Source organism: Bufo gargarizans, chromosome 1 (assembly GCF_014858855.1).
Source record: "Bufo gargarizans isolate SCDJY-AF-19 chromosome 1, ASM1485885v1, whole genome shotgun sequence".
In the NCBI taxonomy this organism is placed as follows: domain Eukaryota; kingdom Metazoa; phylum Chordata; class Amphibia; order Anura; family Bufonidae; genus Bufo; species Bufo gargarizans.
In genome coordinates this window covers 381680352-381699276 of record NC_058080.1, presented here as the reverse complement: position 1 = coordinate 381699276, position 18925 = coordinate 381680352, and the positions used below count along the sequence as shown (strand labels likewise).

Genomic DNA, 18925 nt, shown 5'->3' with positions numbered 1-18925 from the left:
TTTATAAAGTACCTTTTTTCCATCTTTATTGTTCTTTTTATTGTGAGTCTTGTCATTTCTTCAAAAAATCGATTCTTCTGATATGTAAATGACGCTGTAAGGAGCCCAGAGGGGCGTTATTCTTTCTCCACGGTGCCCAGGAACGCCCCTCTGAAGTGCCGTGCCCACCTAAGTTTGAAAACTAATAATGCCTCCAAGTTCATCTAAATCGCCTCCCAGAGGCGCGGCTAAGTGCTCAACACCCCCCTCCTCAGCGTCGCGTTCTGCTGCAAACACCCCGATCCTCCTCTCGCCGGTGATATCCCAAATTCCGCGCAGGTGCAGTGCCGTCAGTCGTCTTATCATAGCGCAGGCAATCGCCGGCACTGCGCCTGCGCGGGATTTGGGATGTCGGCGAGAGGAGAATCGGGGTGTTTGCAGCGCTGAGGAGGGGGGTGTTGAGCACTTAGCCGCGCCTCTGGGAGGCGATTTAGATGAACTTGGAGGCATTATTAGTTTTCAAACTTAGGTGGGCACGGCACTTCAGAGGGGCGTTCCTGGGCACCGTGGAGAAAGAATAACGCCCCTCTGGGCTCCTTACAGCGTCATTTGCATATCAGAAGAATCGATTTTTTGAAGAAATTACAAGACTCACAATAAAAAGAACAAGAAAGATGGAAGAAAGGTACTTTATAAAACATGGATTCGTGAAAAAAAAAATTGGGGTAAATTGCTAGTGACAGATTCCCTTTAAAGGGTAAGGCCGAGTTCATAGCCCGTTTTTGCTACCCGTTTCATGTATACATACAGTGGCATCCTTCATCATAGAGTTTGAAAGAAAAATGTATATGTTAACGTATAAGTTTTTTCTACTGGACTCTGCAGGATAGAAAAGCGTTGGATGCTGCCCCCCCCCCCCCTTCCCAAACATATACGTATGGCAAAAACGTGATGTGAACACAGCCTAACCTTTTATTTAACCCCTATTGTACCCTGCACCCTCACTAATCAGCTTTAATAATTTGACTTTTTATTGGGGGGGGCCCAATTCTGAGTTTTCCTATGGGGCCCCATGATTTCTATGTACGCCCCTGCCCATAATGTTTTAAAGGGTCACCAGCAGGCCCTCGCCCATAATGTTTTAGATGGTCAGATCAGCAGCAGGCCCTCACCCCTAATGTTTTAGATGGTCAGATCAGCAGCAGGCCCTCGCCCATAATGTTTTAGAGGGTCAGCTCAGCAGCAGACCCTCACCCCTAATGTTTTAGAGGGTCAGCTCAGCAGCAGACCCTCACCCCTAATGTTTTAGAGGGTCAGCTCAGCAGCAGACCCTCACCCCTAATGTTTTAGATGGTCAGATCATCAGCAGGCCCTCACCCCTAATGTTTTAGATGGTCAGATCAGCAGCAGACCCTCACCCCTAATGTTTTAGAGGGTCAGCTCAGCAGCAGGCCCTCGCCCCTAATGTTTTAGATGGTCAGATCAGCAGCAGGCCCTCGCCCATAATGTTTTAGAGGGTCAGCTCAGCAGCAGGCCCTCGCCCCTAATGTTTTAGATGGTCAGATCAGCAGCAGGCACTCGCCTATAATGTTTTAGAGGGTCAGCTCAGCAGCAGACGTGTAGTAGTCCCACTACCTGAACAGTTGTACCAAAATGTGAATGAGGCCCTCCTTTATGTGATATACAGGTTGTATCGGAGTGCCTCTTCCTTGTAATTTTTGGCAGCACTTGCACTTTATATACAAGTAAATATACAGGAAAGAATGTTTCCTAACAATTTTTCCTCTAAAATCGATTTTATCTTCGGTTTGGTGCGTATTATTGTCAGTCTGTAAAAGTGGCATACTACTCGGACAACATCGTTCCCAGCAGCGACCTGGGAGTCCAAGATGCATCCAGACATCCTCCCCATGCTGTTCCTGAACCATTTCAGTGGTGTTTCCATCAATTTCTGACCTTTTCATGTGAACCAGTCACCCTCCCCTCTTCAGAGCAGGGGGCGCCTGGTTTAATGCTCGGGTTCTCCCATTGACTTCCATTGTGCTCTGTAGAGCACCCGAGCATCCCAAAGTGTTTTACTCGAGCACCCAAGCACTTTGGTGCTCGATCAAAACTAATGGTTAATGTTAATTAATAATTATTTTATGAGATATCACTATCTGTCTTAAAAGCAGAGAAATTCAAATGTAGAAAAAAGCTGATTTTTCCAAATTTTATATTATTTTTTAATACATAAAAGTGAAACACATTGACTCAAATATACCACTAACATAAAGTATGGTGTGTCAAGAGAAAACAATCTCAGAATCGCTTTGATAAGTAAAAGCATTCCAAAGTTATTACCACATAAAGTGATTGATTTTAAAAATTTGCTTTGGTCGTTAAGGTGAAAATTAGCTGTGTCCTTAAGGGGTTAAGAGCAATTTTCTTTTGCTGATTTCCTACGAGATTTGAGAAGATGAAATGCTTTAACCCACGTCAAAGGGGAAAATGTAATGCCAAAAAATATTGATAAACCATTTTAGGCTCCTCATGGAAATACTGTAGCATGTTATAGAACAGGACAATCCCTTTAGAAGTGGGGGGAAAGATTAGGGACACCCATACATCCATGGGTCGGTACATTTGCTTTTACCCCTGGTCATTTCTAGTCCCATATAAAATCCAATAATATCTGCTCTAGCCTATTAAAAAAGTTATTTCGTAGAGGAATCCTAATGCAACTAAAGGTATATACAATAACATACCTCCCAACTATCCTGAATCCAGCAGGATAGTTCTGGATTTCAGTGGCTGTCCTGCAGTCCCGGGAAGGCCGAGGTATGTCCACTCTCAACTGTCTCTGCATCTTTAGGGCACAGAGGAAGATTATTGCAATAATGAAGCAGGGTGTCCGCTTCCTGCTTCACCATTTAGCTCAGCTGCCTGCCCTCCCCAGCAGGCACCATGCTGTCAAACATCAAGCTGCTGGGCTGTGTAGGAGGAGCATGACAGCCAGTTCTCACTTCAACCCTCTGCTTGTCAGATAGCGGAGGTAGTGAACTCCACTGGGGTTCTGGCTTCAAGGAGGCCACATGCGTACGAATTCACACCTCATCCAGTCAGCCAGGAACCAAGATGATGTGACAGAAAGAATCTCTCAGCATGAGATCTAAGCCATTCCCCAGTTCAATCAAATCTAGCAGACAGCATGGAAACGGCGATTTATAAGGAATTATGAATCGCCCGGCCATCACAGATGCAAACAGGCCTGTGGTATTAGTGTGGTGGTGGGAGGCCAGGGAAAGGAGATATACATATCTCCCCACAGAAACCCAATAACGGTACCATGCTTGGACTCTAATTGTAGCCGGAACACAGGTGAGTCTGTTGGTCCCAGAACAATCTACCTGTGACCTCCTGGTCTGGAGCTATGGGACCTAATGGGTTTTGTGGGTCCTTGGCTGCCAGCCCAGAAGAGGAGGAAGGGGAGGAAGCGGCTACAGGTCAAAAGCCCATACAAGCCAGCGGGCGGTGTCTTTCTCTGAAAGCGGGTCACATCGTGCTATGTGTTTGGAGAGACCTGGAAACTGCTGACATCACTGCCCCCATGTGACTGCAGCCAAGGACTATTCCACCATCATAACCCAAAGGAACATTCATCTACCCGGTAACTGACTTGTACTCTGTGTAATCCAGTTTGTACCATACTACCTGTATTTGTAACCTCAGACCACTGTATATATTCTATGTGTCTAGTGTGCCCTTAAGACAATTAAATATACATTTTTAATCTTGTGCTGTCTTGTATTTCGATCATGTCCGTGTTTCGGCCTAGTAATAAGCTACCGCTGTTTGGTTTCTCACCCTATATAATCCAGTTAGCGGACCGGGCTTATATCAAACGAGAAGACGGTGGCAGTATACCCGGGCTGAGAAAGCGATGTTTCACTGGGGCAGTGACCAGGCTCTCTCAGCTTGTTGCCTCTCTGTGCCCGCATGGATAGGAGGTGTCTGTGTAAACTGTACCAAGCTGACCTTACATGCTTATCTGGGAGGGCGTAACGTCATGTCTTAGTAACCAGCGACCATACCGCGTCTCGTGAGCTCAACGTAGTTGGCGTCAAGCAGGCACGAGGGGTGGTATCCCTCACAATCAGCATTACTACTTGAGGGGGGCACAATATCAGCATAACTACTGTGAGGGGGCACAATATCAGCATAGCTACTATGAGGGGACACAATGTGGGCATAACTACTGTGAGGGGGTACTATGTGGGTATAACTACCATGATTAGCCACATTGTGGGTATAACTACCATGAGGGGGCATAATGTGGGCGGGGCCACTGTTAGGGGGGTCTTTATCCACATCATCTAATATCGATGTCATCAGAAACATACAGCTCATCCTCTCTCTGCATCTTGCTGACTTTTCTAGGACATAGAGACTTTGAAGGATGACTTGGGAGAAGTAAAGCCAGCAAAAATGAGGATAGTCATGATTAAGACCTGGCCCCCTAAGAGGTGCAGGCTGCTTGGTATAGGTTGGCACGCTAGCAGTGGAATAATAAAGGCTTCCATCTTATTGGTATTGATAATTACATATTATTATTGTTATTTAGTTGAAAGTGTCATTAACCCTTTCTACCACGGGCCAGTTTTCACCTTCCTGCCCAGGGAATTTGTTTTGAAAATCTGACATGTGTCAGTTTTTGTGGTAATAACTTCGGAACTCTTTTACTTATCCAAACCATCCTGAGATTGTTTTCTCCTGACACATTGTACTTCATGGTAAACTTGAGTCAATATATTCACCTTTATTTATGAAAAAATCCCAAATTTATAAAAAATATGGAAAAATTCACAATTTTCTAAATTTGAATTTCTCTACTTTTAAGACAGAGATAAAATTGTTATCACAATCATAAAATTGTTATCAGTCATCATCGCCTATATGTCTACTTCATGTTGGCATCATTTTGTAAATGTCATTTTATTTTTTTAGGACGTTAGAAGACTTAGAAATTTTGAAGCAATTTTTCACATTTTCGAGAAAATGTCTAAAACAATTTTTTTAAACACCAATTCAGTTATAAAGGGTTTTGAGGAGCTTATGAACTGGAAACCACCCATAAATGATCCCATTTTAGAAACTACACCCCTCCAATTATTCAAAACTAATGTTACAAACTTTGTAAACCCTTAACCACTTTAACCCCGCTAGCTAAAACCCCCTTAATGACCAGGCCACTTTTTACACTTCTGCACTACACTACTTTCACCGTTTATTGCTCGGTCATGCAACTTACCACCCAAATGAATTTTACCTCTTTTTATTCTCACTAATAGAGCTTTCATTTGGTGGTATTTCATTGCTGCTGACATTTTTACTTTTTTGTTATTAATCGAAATGTAACTAATTCTTTGCAAAAAAATGACATTTTTCACTTTCAGCTGTAAAATTTTGCAAAAAAAAAACGACATCCATATATAAATTTTTCGCTAAATTTATTGTTCTACATGTCTTCGATAAAAAAAAAAATGTTTGGGCAAAAAAAAAAATGGTTTGGGTAAAAGTTATAGCGTTTACAAACTAAGGTACAAAAATGTGAATTTCCGCTTTTTGAAGCAGCTCTGACTTTCTGAGCACCTGTCATGTTTCCTGAGGTTCTACAATGCCCAGACAGTAGAAAAACCCCACAAATTACCCCATTTCGGAAAGTAGACACCCTAAGGTATTCGCTGATGGGCATAGTGAGTTCATAGAACTTTTTATTTTTTTGTCACAAGTTAGCGGAAAATGATGATTTTTATTTTTTTTCTTACAACGTCTCATATTCCACTAACTTGCGACAAAAAATAAAAAATTCTAGGAACTCGCCATGCCCATCACGGAATACCTTGGGGTGTTTTCTTTCCAAAATGGGGTCACTTGTGGCGTAGTTATACTGCCCTGGCAATTTAGGGGCCCTAATGTGTGAGAAGTACTTTGCAATCAAAATGTGTAAAAAATGGCCTGCGAAATCCGAAAAGGTGCACTTTGGAATATGTGCCCCTTTGCCCACCTAGGCTGCAATAAAGTGTCACACATCTGGTATCGCCGTACTCAGGAGAAGTTGGGGAATGTGTTTTGGGGTGTCATTTTACATATACCCATGCTGGGTGAGAGAAATATCTTGGCAAAAGACAACTTTTCAAATTTTTTTATACAAAGTTGGCATTTGACCAAGATATTTATCTCACCCATCATGGGTATATGTAAAATGACACCCCAAAACACATTCCCCAACTTCTCCTGAGTACGGCGATACCACATGTGTGACACTTTTTTGCAGCCTAGATGCGCAAAGCGGCCCAAATTCCTTTTAGGAGGGCATTTTTAGACATTTGGATCGCAGACTTCTTCTCACGCTTTCGGGCCCCTAACATGCCAGGGCAGTATAAATACCCCACATGTGACCCCATTTTGGAAAGAAGACACCCCAAGGTATTCCGTGAGGGGCATGGCGAGTTCCTCGAATTTTTTTTGGGCACAAGTTAGCGGAAATTGATTTTTTTTGCATTTTCTCAGAAAGTCTCCTTTTCCGCTAACTTGGGACAAAAATTTCAATCTTTCATGGACTCAATATGCCCCTCACGGAATACCTTGGGGTGTCTTCTTTCCGAAATGGGGTCACATGTGGGGTATTTATACTGCCCTGGCATTTTAGGGGCCCTAAAGCGTGAGAAGAAGTCTGGAATATAAATGTCTAAATAATGTTACGCATTTGGATTCCGTGAGGGGTATGGTGTGTTCATGTGAGATTTAATTTTTTGACACAAGTTAGTGGAATATGAGACTTAGTAAGAAAAAACAAACAAAAAATTTCCGCTAACTTGTGCCCAACTGTGTAAAGTACCACAAAACACTACACTACACCCCCCCATCACTTATTAGCCCCTTATGAACCACTGAACACCCCTGATCACCCCATATAGACTCTCTGATCACCCCCCTGTCATTGATCACCCCCCTGTAAGGCTCCATTCAGACGTCCGCATGTGTTTTGCGGATCCGATCCATGTATCAGTGGATCCGTAAAAATCATACGGACCTCTGAATGGAGCCTTACAGGGGGGTGATCAATGACAGGGGGGTGATCAATGACAGGGGGGTGATCAGGGAGTCTATATGGGGTGATCAGGGGTGTTCAGTGGTTCATAAGGGGCTAATAAGTGATGGGGGGTGTAGTGTAGTGTTTTGTGGTACTTTACACAGTTACCTGTGTCCTCTGGTGGTTGATCCAAACAAAAGGGACCACCAGAGGACCAGGTAGCAGGTATATTAGACGCTGTTATCAAAACAGCGTCTAATATACCTGTTAGGGGTTAAAAAAAATCACATCTCCAGCCTGCCAGTGAGCGATCGCCACTGGCAGGCTGGAGATCCAGTCGCTTACCTTCCGTGCCTGTGTGCGCTCGTTCACAGGAAATCCCGGCTCTCGCGAGATGACGCATATATGCGTGACTCTGCGCAGAGCTGCCACCTCCGGACCGCACATCTGCGTTAGGCGGTCCAGAGGTGGTTAAGGTGTTACACAAGAATTAAAGGAAAATGGAGGTGAAATTTCAAATTTCATTTTTTTTGCTGATTTTTCATGTTGATCAATTTTTTATTGCAACACAGCAAGGGTTAACAGCAAAATAAACCTCAATATGCATTACTCTGATTCTGAAGTTTATAGAAATACCCCATACAGTATGTGGTGGTAAACTGCTCTATGGGCACTTGGCAGTAGTCAGAAGGAAAGGAGCGCTGCATGGTTTTTGGAGGCAGATTTTGCTAGAGTGGTTTTTGGGAACCATTTTGTATTTGTTTGTTTTAAAATTGTTTTTATTGTTTTTACAACAGCAGGACGTACAATCTTCGTTTGCCTTCATAGGCGCAAATACAAGAATGCATCTGATGTAGTACAGTCGTATGATAAGGTGCAAATCACATAATAACAAACAATAAGGGGGAGACAAGAACATAGGAAGGTCTGAGGGGAGGAAAGGGACGGGTGGGGGGGGGGGGGAGAGAAAATTCCCCATGTTGCCACACGGAAGGACTAATACCAAATACTTGTTGTTGTGTTACCGTTGATGTTTGCGAGAACCCTACAGCTGTACAAGTCAGATCGAAAAACCTCTATAGTCTTTCCAAGGTTTCCAAATCGCTTCAAATCTGTGTGGTGTTCGGGCCTCCCAGTGAGCTATCTGCTCCAGGCGGTACAATTGGTCACATCTAGTGATCCATTGTTTCAATGGGGGAATCTCCGTCTTTTTCCAGTAAACTGCAATGAGTAATCTGGCAGCCGCCAGTAAAATTTGGCTCAACTTTCGCGTGTCTCTAGGGCACCTGAGATCCCCGAACACCCCAAAGAGGCAAACTTTCGGAGAGACCGGAAATGGTATCTTACATATCTCAGACAGGACTCTACATATTTTCTGCCAATAGGGAGTAATCTTTGCACACTTCCACCATAAATGGCTATGAGTGCCTATATCCTGTTCACATCTCCAGCAGTTTGGGCTGCATTCAGGGAACATGCGGTTAATTCTTTGTGGCGTATAGTACCATTGAGTGAGTACCTTATAGCTATTCTCTTGTAGTTTGACACACCTGGACACTCCATGAGGAGCCATCAATACACTATGCAATTCTTTCGCTGAAAACTGAATACTTAACTCACTCTCCCACTTAGATATGAAAGGAAACTTGTCTGGACGGGATAGGGCCATTAGCAGGCTATATAATTTAGATATCTTACCCTTTGAGTCTTTTAATTGCAGAGCCATTTTTTCAAAAAGGGAGTTTTCTAAAGGGGCACTTAAGGTTTTAAGATGGGACTTCATAGAGTGAAGAAAATGTGCTTTTTGGAAGTCTGATAGGCATGCTACTGTCGGGTGGTTTCCCAGATCTTCAAAAGTTGGGACATCATTATCTGGGCATAACGCCAAAACCGGAGTGGTAATAGCTTTGGCTCTGTCCGATACGGTTTCCCAAAACTGGGTCGAGGAGTGGCAAAGTACATCCCGAACCTGCATTAGGGTGAGGTAATTAGACAGTAGATGCTGTGTCCATTTGGAGTCTTTCCATATGTCCAACGCATATTTAGTGATGTTGCTACACGTTTGTAATCTGGCGTGTTTTGGGGAATGATCCAAAAAAATGAGAGAGTGAAGTGGGAGATTTAGCATATTATCCTCTGTATTCAGATCTAATCGCTCTGAATAGGGTCTCAACCACTCTAGGCATCTAAGTGCAATCACTGCTTTATGATATGTATACAGATCTGGGATACCCAAACCCCCATTCCTAGGGTGTTGCACCATGAGAGTGAGAGGTAGTCTAGCTCTCTTTCCACCCCAGAGGAATTTAGATAGAATTCCTGTAATGACCGGCAACACGCACAGGGAGGAAAACAGGGAAAGCCCTGCCCAAGGGAGAGGGAAAGGTGGTGACCCCTAACTCACCTTGCAGCTGGCACCTGCCTGCCCTGACGTCCCTAGACGGGTTCCTCACCCGTGCGGCGATCACGTGCCTAAACCCTGGCTTTCCCTGAAATGAGCCCTAGATAATGAACGGGCCGGTGGGATCGCTAGTCCTCACCACTGCACTAAGAGGGAAACACCAGGGAGAGGACAGACAAACACAGACAAACACAAACACCCAGGTGGACGGCAACAATTGTCCACAAAGGTCCAACAGGGATCCGGAGGGTAGCGTTCTAAGGCAACACTCAGAGAACGCAGCAACACAGCTCCAGTGGGTCAGAATAGATGTCCAGGCAGGAAGCTCTATATCTGGCAACCAGAGAAGTGTGAGAGGGGAATATAAGGAGGATTGGGAGTGCTGGACAAGGAACAGCTGAGAGAAGGAGCTACGGATCCCTGAGTGAGCCAAAAGGGTTTGTAAAGCAAACCCAGAAAGCTACAATAAGGAAACTTCCCTATCTGACATAGAGCGTGCAGCCAACCGCTGCGACCTCCTGACCCCGGGTACAACGGAGTCAGGCGTGGCTCTTGACACCCTCGTGACAGTACCCCCCTCTCTACGAGGGGCCTCCGGACACTCAGGACCAGGTCTCTCAGGATGAGAGGCATGAAAAATCCGGACTAGCCTGTCGGCGTTTACCTCAGACGCAGGAACCCACATTCTTTCCTCGGGACCGTAACCTCTCCAGTGCACCAGATATTGGAGAGAGCGGCGGACCCGACGAGAATTAACAATTTTGGATATCTGAAATTCCAAACTACCATCCACGACAACAGGAGGGGGTGGCAGCGGTGACGGTTCTAGAGGTGGAACATATTTTTTGAGTAACGACTTATGAAAGACATTATGGATTTTAAAAGTCTGAGGTAACTCCAGGCGAAAAGCCACGGGGTTGATGATGGCTACAATCTTGTAAGGACCAATAAACCTAGGACCCAGTTTCCAAGAGGGAACCTTCAACTTGATATTCCTAGTAGACAACCACACATAGTCATTCACTCCTAGGTCCGGACCTGGCGACCGTCTCTTATCAGCCATGCATTTGTATTTACCTCCCATATTTTTCAAGTTAGCTTGCACCTTCTGCCATACTGATGAAAGAGATGACGAAAACCGTTCCTCTTCGGGAACCCCAGAAGACCCCCCCTCTTTGAAAGTACAGAATTGGGGATGAAAACCATATGCACCAAGAAAAGGTGACTTGCCAGTGGATTCCTGACGGCGATTATTTATGGCAAACTCAGCTAACGGTAAATATGACGACCACAACTCTTGGTTTTCAGACACAAAACATCTTAGATATGTCTCCAGGTTTTGGTTGGTACGCTCAGTCTGTCCATTCGACTGAGGATGGAAAGCTGAGGAAAAGGACAAGTGAACCCCCAAACGGGAACAAAAAGCTTTCCAAAATTTAGAAATAAACTGGGTTCCCCGATCCGAAACAACATCGGAGGGGACCCCGTGAAGCTTCACGATCTCACTGACGAATACCTGAGCAAGAGTTTTAGCATTAGGTAGTGCGGGTAACGCAATAAAGTGTGCCATTTTGCTAAACCTGTCCACTACTACCAAAATCACTGTTTTACCCGCAGACAAAGGTAAGTCAGTGATAAAATCCATAGACAGATGTGTCCATGGTCTATTGGGAATGACGAGTGGTAATAGAGACCCTGCAGGACGTGTATGTGAAACTTTTGCGCGCGCACAGGTAGAACAAGAAGACACAAAATCCAATACATCCTGACGCAACCTTGGCCACCAAAAACGACGAGACAATAGCTCTAAGGTTGCTTTACTACCCGGGTGCCCAGCAAGTGCCGAATTATGATGTTCCTTTAATAATTCGAGACGTAGGTTCAACGGTACAAACAATTTCTCTGAGGGGCAAGAGACCGGGGCGTCCCCCTGGGCCTCTAACACCTTCCCCTCCAAAGCAGAGTGTACCGCAGAGACAACTACTCCTCTTTGTAGAATGGGTACCGGATCACTCACATTACCCCCTCCAGGGAAACAACGAGATAGTGCATCAGCCTTGGTATTCTTTACCCCAGGACGATAGGTAATCACAAAGTTAAACCTGGTAAAAAATAGCGACCACCTAGCCTGTCTAGGGGTGAGACGCTTAGCTGATTCGAGGTACAGCAGATTTTTGTGGTCCGTAAACACAGTGACGGGGTGGACTGCCCCCTCTAAAAAGTGACGCCACTCCTCAAACGCAAGTTTAATAGCTAACAGTTCCCTATTGCCAATATCGTAGTTCTGTTCTGCTGCAGATAGTTTTTTAGAAAAGAAAGCACAAGGACGCCATTTGCCAGGAGACGGACCCTGAGACAGCACAGCCCCCACTCCCACCTCTGATGCATCGACTTCAACAATAAAAGGCTGAGAGACATCAGGTTGGACTAGTACAGGTGCTGAGGTAAACCTCTCTTTTAGAGAGGAAAAAGCAACTTTAGCGGCGTCAGACCATTTAGAAAAATCAGTCCCCTTCCTAGTCATGTCAGTAAGGGGTTTTACGATCACCGAATAATTTTTAATGAATTTCCTATAGAAATTCGCGAAGCCCAAGAACCGTTGTAGTGCTTTGAGGTTCTCAGGAAGATCCCAATCCAAAATTGCCTGGACCTTCCTAGGATCCATACGGAAACCTGACGCAGATAAATAATAACCTAGGAATTGTATCTCCTGAACGGCAAAAACACATTTTTCAATTTTAGCATATAATTCATTCGTCCGTAGGACCTGTAGTACTTGTCTGACATGCTCCTCATGTGTTTTCAGATCAGACGAATAAATTAAGATATCATCTAGGTATATTACCACAAACCTGCCGATTAGATGACTAAAAATGTCATTAACGAAATGTTGAAAGACGGCAGGAGCATTGGTCAGGCCGAAAGGCATAACTAGATTTTCATAATGCCCCTCAGGGGTGTTAAAAGCTGTTTTCCACTCATCCCCCTCTTTAATACGAATCAGATTGTAGGCCCCCCTAAGATCGAGTTTGGAGAACCACCTAGCACCCGCAATCTGGTTAAACAGGTCAGGAATGAGAGGAAGAGGGTATGGGTCTCGGATGGTTATCCGATTTAATTCACGAAAATCTAGGCAAGGACGCAGGCCCCCATCTTTCTTTTTAACAAAGAAAAACCCTGCAGCCACGGGTGAAGAAGAGGGTCTGATGTGTCCCTTAGCCAAACTCTCGGAGATATAATCCTTCATGGCTTGTCTCTCTGGACCTGAAAGATTATATAACCTGGTCTTGGGTAATTTTGCGCCGGGAATAAGGTTAACCGGGCAATCATAAGGACGATGAGGTGGTAACTTCTGACAACCCTTTTCAGAAAAAACGTCCTCAAAGTCCGAAACAAATGTAGGTAGGGTAGTTATGGAGGCGACTAAGCAATTGCTATTTAAGCAATTTTCTCTGCACGGCTCACTCCACTCCAATATCTCCCTGGCCTGCCAATCCACCACTGGATTGTGCGCTACCAACCAGGGAAGGCCCAGCACCACCGGAGTGGGAAGCCCCTCCAGAACATAACATGAGAGCATCTCGTTATGGTGGTCCCCTACCCGAAGGTGTAAATTATGAACGATGTGGGTGAGGTTTCTCTGAGACAGAGGAGCAGAATCTATAGCAAATATGGGAATAGGTCTCTGTAACGTACAGAGAGACAAACCCATAGTGCGGGCAAAATGGGCATCTATCAAATTTACCCCTGCTCCACTGTCTAGAAAGAAAGAAACAGTCTCTGTCTTATCACCAAAAACAATAACCGCTGGCAACACAAATTGCGATGTACGTATGGAGGAAACGTATACCCCCCGGCTGACATCCTCCACACAGCCTGGGGTTAGTAGTTTTCCGACGGTTTTTTTTGTTTCTGAGGAAAGAAGGACAGACGTTAATGAAATGACCCCTCTCCCCACAAAAAAAACAACCCCCACGCCTACGGCGAACCTCAGGAGGACGGACCTGACGAGTAGTTCCTCCTAGCTGCATAGGCTCGTCTATGTCCGTACAGACTAACTGCTGCTTGGGAGGGGTTACCAATGGCTCCGGTTTTTTCAACCTGTCCCTAAGGCGTCTATCTATACGGATAGAAAGGGACATAACTGCATCAAGGGAAAAGGGGGTCTCATACAATGCAAGCGCATCCTTAACCCTTTCGGATAACCCAGAGCAGAACTGACTCCTGAGAGCCGGGTCGTTCCATTGGGTATCCGTAGCCCACCTACGGAAGTCAGAGCAATACTCCTCTACCGGCCGCTCTCCTTGTAGGAGTCTCCGTAATTTTGATTCAGCCAGTGCGACTCGGTCAGGGTCGTCATATATGAGACCCAAGGCCCCGAAAAACTCATCCACTGACCGAAGAGCCTGGGAATCAGTAGGTAAAGAGAACGCCCAGGACTGCGGGTCCCCCTGCAGCAGGGAAATAACAACACCCACCCGCTGTTCTTCATTACCAGAGGAGTAAGGACGCAGTTTAAAGTATAGTTTACAGGCCTCACGGAACGTCAAAAACTTGTCCCTTCCCCCAGAAAATCTGTCAGGGAGAGGGACCTTGGGTTCCGCAACAACCTGGTTACCAGTAGCAACCGCTGGGCTTGCGGTCTGTTGTAATTGCTGCTGTTGCTGGAGGACCGACGCCTTCAATCCTGCCACCTCCAAAGACAGGCCATGAAATTGTTCGGACAGAGCAGCAATTGGATCCATACTGGATTCTAAGTAGGTAAAAAAAAAATTTTTATTTTTTTTTTTTTTTTACCTACACAAAAATAAGGGCCAGATATAATGTAATGACCGGCAACACGCACAGGGAGGAAAACAGGGAAAGCCCTGCCCAAGGGAGAGGGAAAGGTGGTGACCCCTAACTCACCTTGCAGCTGGCACCTGCCTGCCCTGACGTCCCTAGACGGGTTCCTCACCCGTGCGGCGATCACGTGCCTAAACCCTGGCTTTCCCTGAAATGAGCCCTAGATAATGAACGGGCCGGTGGGATCGCTAGTCCTCACCACTGCACTAAGAGGGAAACACCAGGGAGAGGACAGACAAACACAGACAAACACAAACACCCAGGTGGACGGCAACAATTGTCCACAAAGGTCCAACAGGGATCCGGAGGGTAGCGTTCTAAGGCAACACTCAGAGAACGCAGCAACACAGCTCCAGTGGGTCAGAATAGATGTCCAGGCAGGAAGCTCTATATCTGGCAACCAGAGAAGTGTGAGAGGGGAATATAAGGAGGATTGGGAGTGCTGGACAAGGAACAGCTGAGAGAAGGAGCTACGGATCCCTGAGTGAGCCAAAAGGGTTTGTAAAGCAAACCCAGAAAGCTACAATAAGGAAACTTCCCTATCTGACATAGAGCGTGCAGCCAACCGCTGCGACCTCCTGACCCCGGGTACAACGGAGTCAGGCGTGGCTCTTGACACCCTCGTGACAATTCCCTGCAGTTTTACAAAATAAGTTTTGGGGATCGGAATCGGCAATGCTTGTAGGTAGTATAGAACTGTGGGTAGCAATCAGTGTTCTTCGCCCAAACCATGAAACAAATGGGAACCATTTTGTATTTGAAGAGACCCTAACGTACCCCTACAGTGGAAACCCTAAAAAATTGACCCTATTTTGGAAACCACACCCCTCAAAGAATTTATTAAGGGGTGTACTGATTACTTTGACCTCATAAGCCATAAGCGTTTTATGGAATTTATAAACACTTGGCTGTAAAAATGAGCAGTTTAATTTTTTCTAACAAAATGTTGAATTGGCCCCAAATTTTAAATTTTCACAAGGGGTAACAGGAGAAAAAGCAACCCATAATTTGTTACCCATTTTCTCCTGAATACAGCAACACCCCATATGTGGTGGTAAACTGCTGTGGGGGCACATGGCAGGACTCAGAAAGAAAGGAGCACCATATGGCTTTTGCAGTGCAGATTTTGATGGATTGACATTGGTTTTTATTTTATGGCCAATTGTGTAGGGGCTAATTTTTTTGCAGCATGAGGTAATATTTTAATTGGTGCCATTTTGGGGTCCCATACCACATGAGATTTTTATAGAGCAGGTTATAACGGACGTGACAATACCTAATATGTATTTTATTTTTATGTTTGTTAAGTTTTACACAGTAAAAGCATTTTTGAAAATAATAAAATCTTGTTTTTGTGTTGCCATTTTCTAAGATATTTTTTTTTCTTTTTTGGACGATTGTCTTAGATAGGGGTTCATTTTTTTGCAGGATGGAGTGACATTTTCATTGGTGCCATTTTGGGGTACATATAACTTTTTGATCACTCGATATTAAGTATTTTGTAATGCGAGGTGACCAAAAATGACTGTTCTGGCCCAGTTTTTTATTTTTTTTACAGTGTACCTGAGGGGACATACCACATGATATTTTATAGAGCAGGTTATAACAGACGTGACAATACCTAACATGTCTTTTATTTTTATGTTTAAGTGTTACACAGTAAAAGCATTTTTGAAAAGAATAAAATCTTGTTTTTGTATTGCCATTTTCTGAGAGAATTTTTTTGAATTTTTTGCGGGATGAGATGACAGTTTGATTGGTACAATTTTGTGAGACATTTTTGATCACTTGGTATTACACTTTTTGTGAGGGAAGGTGAAAAAATTGGCTGTTTTGTCACATTTTTTTTTTTATTTTTTTTTACAGTATTCACCTGACAGGGTAGGTTGTGTGATACTTTTATATAGCAGGTTGTTACGGATGTGGTGATACCTAATGTGTCTAATTTTTTATTTTTGTAAAGTTTTACATGGCAAAAGCATTTGTAAAAAGAATAAAATCTTGTTTTTGTGTATCCATTTTCATTTTTTTTTTTTTTTTTTGAGCGTTTGTCTTATGTAGGATCTCATATTTTGCGAGATGAGATGATGGTTTGATTAGTACCATTTTGGGGTACAGTTGACTTTTTGATCGCTTGGTATTACACTTTTTATGAGGGAAGGTGACAAAAAATTGCTTTTTTTTTTAACAGCGTTTTCCGGACTGGGTGGATCATGTGATATTGTTATAGAGCCAGTCGATACAGACGCGGCGATACCTAATATGTCTTTTCTTTTTTCTTTTTTTTTTTAAATCTATTACTCAGTGTAATAAACCTACAGCCTGGTTTCCTCTGAGATCCAGGGGGCTGGATCTTACAGGTTTCCATGGAAGGCAACCATGATGCCTATGGAAGTCATCAGCCTGCCTTCCCAGCCATCAGGTCCCTGTCACAGCAGCGCAGGGACCCGATGGGGATGGAGCGATCTACCTCCACACAACCAGTTGACAATACTGACCACGGCACAGCAAGGATTAATGCATCGGCATCGGTGTTTTCACCGATGCCGCTGCATACAGAAGGGGTCCAGCTATCGATGACTGCCGGACTCCTGCTGCTGATCAGGCGGGCGGTTAATTCCATGGCGCTGTACATCAAGATGGGGTTACTCAAACATAATATACAGTAAAAATAAAACTGACTCAGATTAAATTTTTTGCTAACATAACATATATACTAGAGATGAACAAAGTTTTGAAAAATCCTGTTTGCCAAGAAATTCTATTTTTTCCGAATTAATTCGTCACAAATCGCGATAAATCAGGTATACCCAGGCCACTATGCCTAATCATATTCTTCAGAATAATCTATGGCACAGCAAAGATTTGTCTTGCAAAGTATTGTTTTTAATACATCTTGTATATCTTTACATAATCAGTTGTCATCCAGAAATAGAGATTAGATAAGTAGATTATTGGCCATGCAGAAAAGTCCCTCAGGGGATATATATTGACCACGGTCCTCTATGAGCATCCAAGCTTAAACCGGGTGTGTAGGTCTCATTCTATCCAAACTAATCATATTCTTGACACTTGGTGGCCCAATCTCTGTGTGAAGGCTGCGAAGTTAAACTGCAGGGAGAGTGCAGGGAAAGTGTTTCTCCGTGTACATCAGTGTGCAGTGCTCCAACATTCATAACTAATCTGTTGTGTTAGGTGCCATCCAAAATACGGCGCAGAGCAGCATTCTTCTGTCCACTAATATTTAATTAAGGCCTCTTTCACATGGGCGTCGCGTGTGAGGGCCGGATAGGAAGCGGGTGCGTTGCGGGAAAATGCACAATTTTTCCGCGCGTTTTTTTTGTGGCACGTGCGTGAGAAAAATCGGCATGTTTGGTAAGGTGTTATGTAAATTATATTATTTTCCCTTATAACATGGTTATAAGGGAAAATAATAGCATTCTTAATACAGAATGCTAAGTAAATTAGGAATGGAGGGGTTAAAAAAAATTATCAAAGATTATCAAAATTAGGGTTATTCACTTCAGAAAAAAGACGACTGAGGGGAGATCTAATTACTATGTATAAATATATGGGGGTCAGTACAGAGATCTATCCCATCGTCTATTTATCCCCAGGACTGTGACGAGGGGAGATCCTCTGCGTCTGGAGGAAAGAAGGTTTGTACACAAACATAGAAGAGGATTCTTTACGGTAAGAGCAGTGAGACTATGGAACTTTCTGCCTGAGGAGATGGTGATGGCGAGTTCCCTAAAAGAGTTCAAGAGGGGCCTGGATGAATTTCTGGAGTGTAATAATATTACAGGCTATAGCTACTAGAGAGAGATCGTTGATCCAGGGATTTATTCTGATTGCCTGATTGGAGTCAGGAAGGAATTTTTTATTGCCCTAAAGTGGGGAAAATTGGCTTCTACCTCACAGTTTTTTTTTGTCTTCCTCTGGATCAACTTGCAGGATGACAGGCCGAACTGGATGGACAAATGTCTTTTTTCGGCCTTATGTACTATGTTACTATTAAACTCACCTCATCCACTTGTTTGCAAAGCCCGGCTCGTCTTCATACTTCTTCTTTGAGGACCTGGGAGGAAAAGGACCTTTGGTGATGTCACTGCGCTCATCACATGGTCCATCACCATGGTGATGGGCCATTTCATGGAGATGGACCATGTGATGAGCGCAGTGTGACGTCATCAAAGGTCCTTTAGCCAGGTTCTGAAAGAAGAAAGAAGACAAGCCAGGCTGCGTGAACAAGTGGATGAGGCGAGTTAAATTTTATTTAATTTTTTTAACCACTTCATCCCTAATTTACTAAGCATTCTGTATTAAGAATGCTATTATTTTCCCTTATAACCATGTTATAAGGGAAAATAATAAAGATCGGGTCCCCATCCTGATCGTTACCTAGCAACCATGCGTGAAAATAGCACTCACTTTATGGGGCCTGCGTTCCGTGAAAAACGCACAATATAGAGCGTGCTGCGATTTTCACACAACGCACAAGTGATGCGTTAAAATCACCGCTCATGTGCACAGCCCCATAGAAATGAATGGGTCTGGATTCAGTGCAGGTGCAATGCGTTCAATTTACGCATTGCACCCGCGCTGAAAACATGCCCGTGTGAAAG

At 44.1% G+C, this 18925-nt stretch overlaps 1 protein-coding gene across 2 annotated transcripts in view; it reads left to right on the top strand.

The window, feature by feature from the left end:
* Nucleotides 1-18925, top strand: part of B3GNT3 (UDP-GlcNAc:betaGal beta-1,3-N-acetylglucosaminyltransferase 3) — a 213237-nt gene that overhangs the window by 24345 nt on the left and 169967 nt on the right. The gene's annotated exons all lie outside the window — the stretch shown is intronic.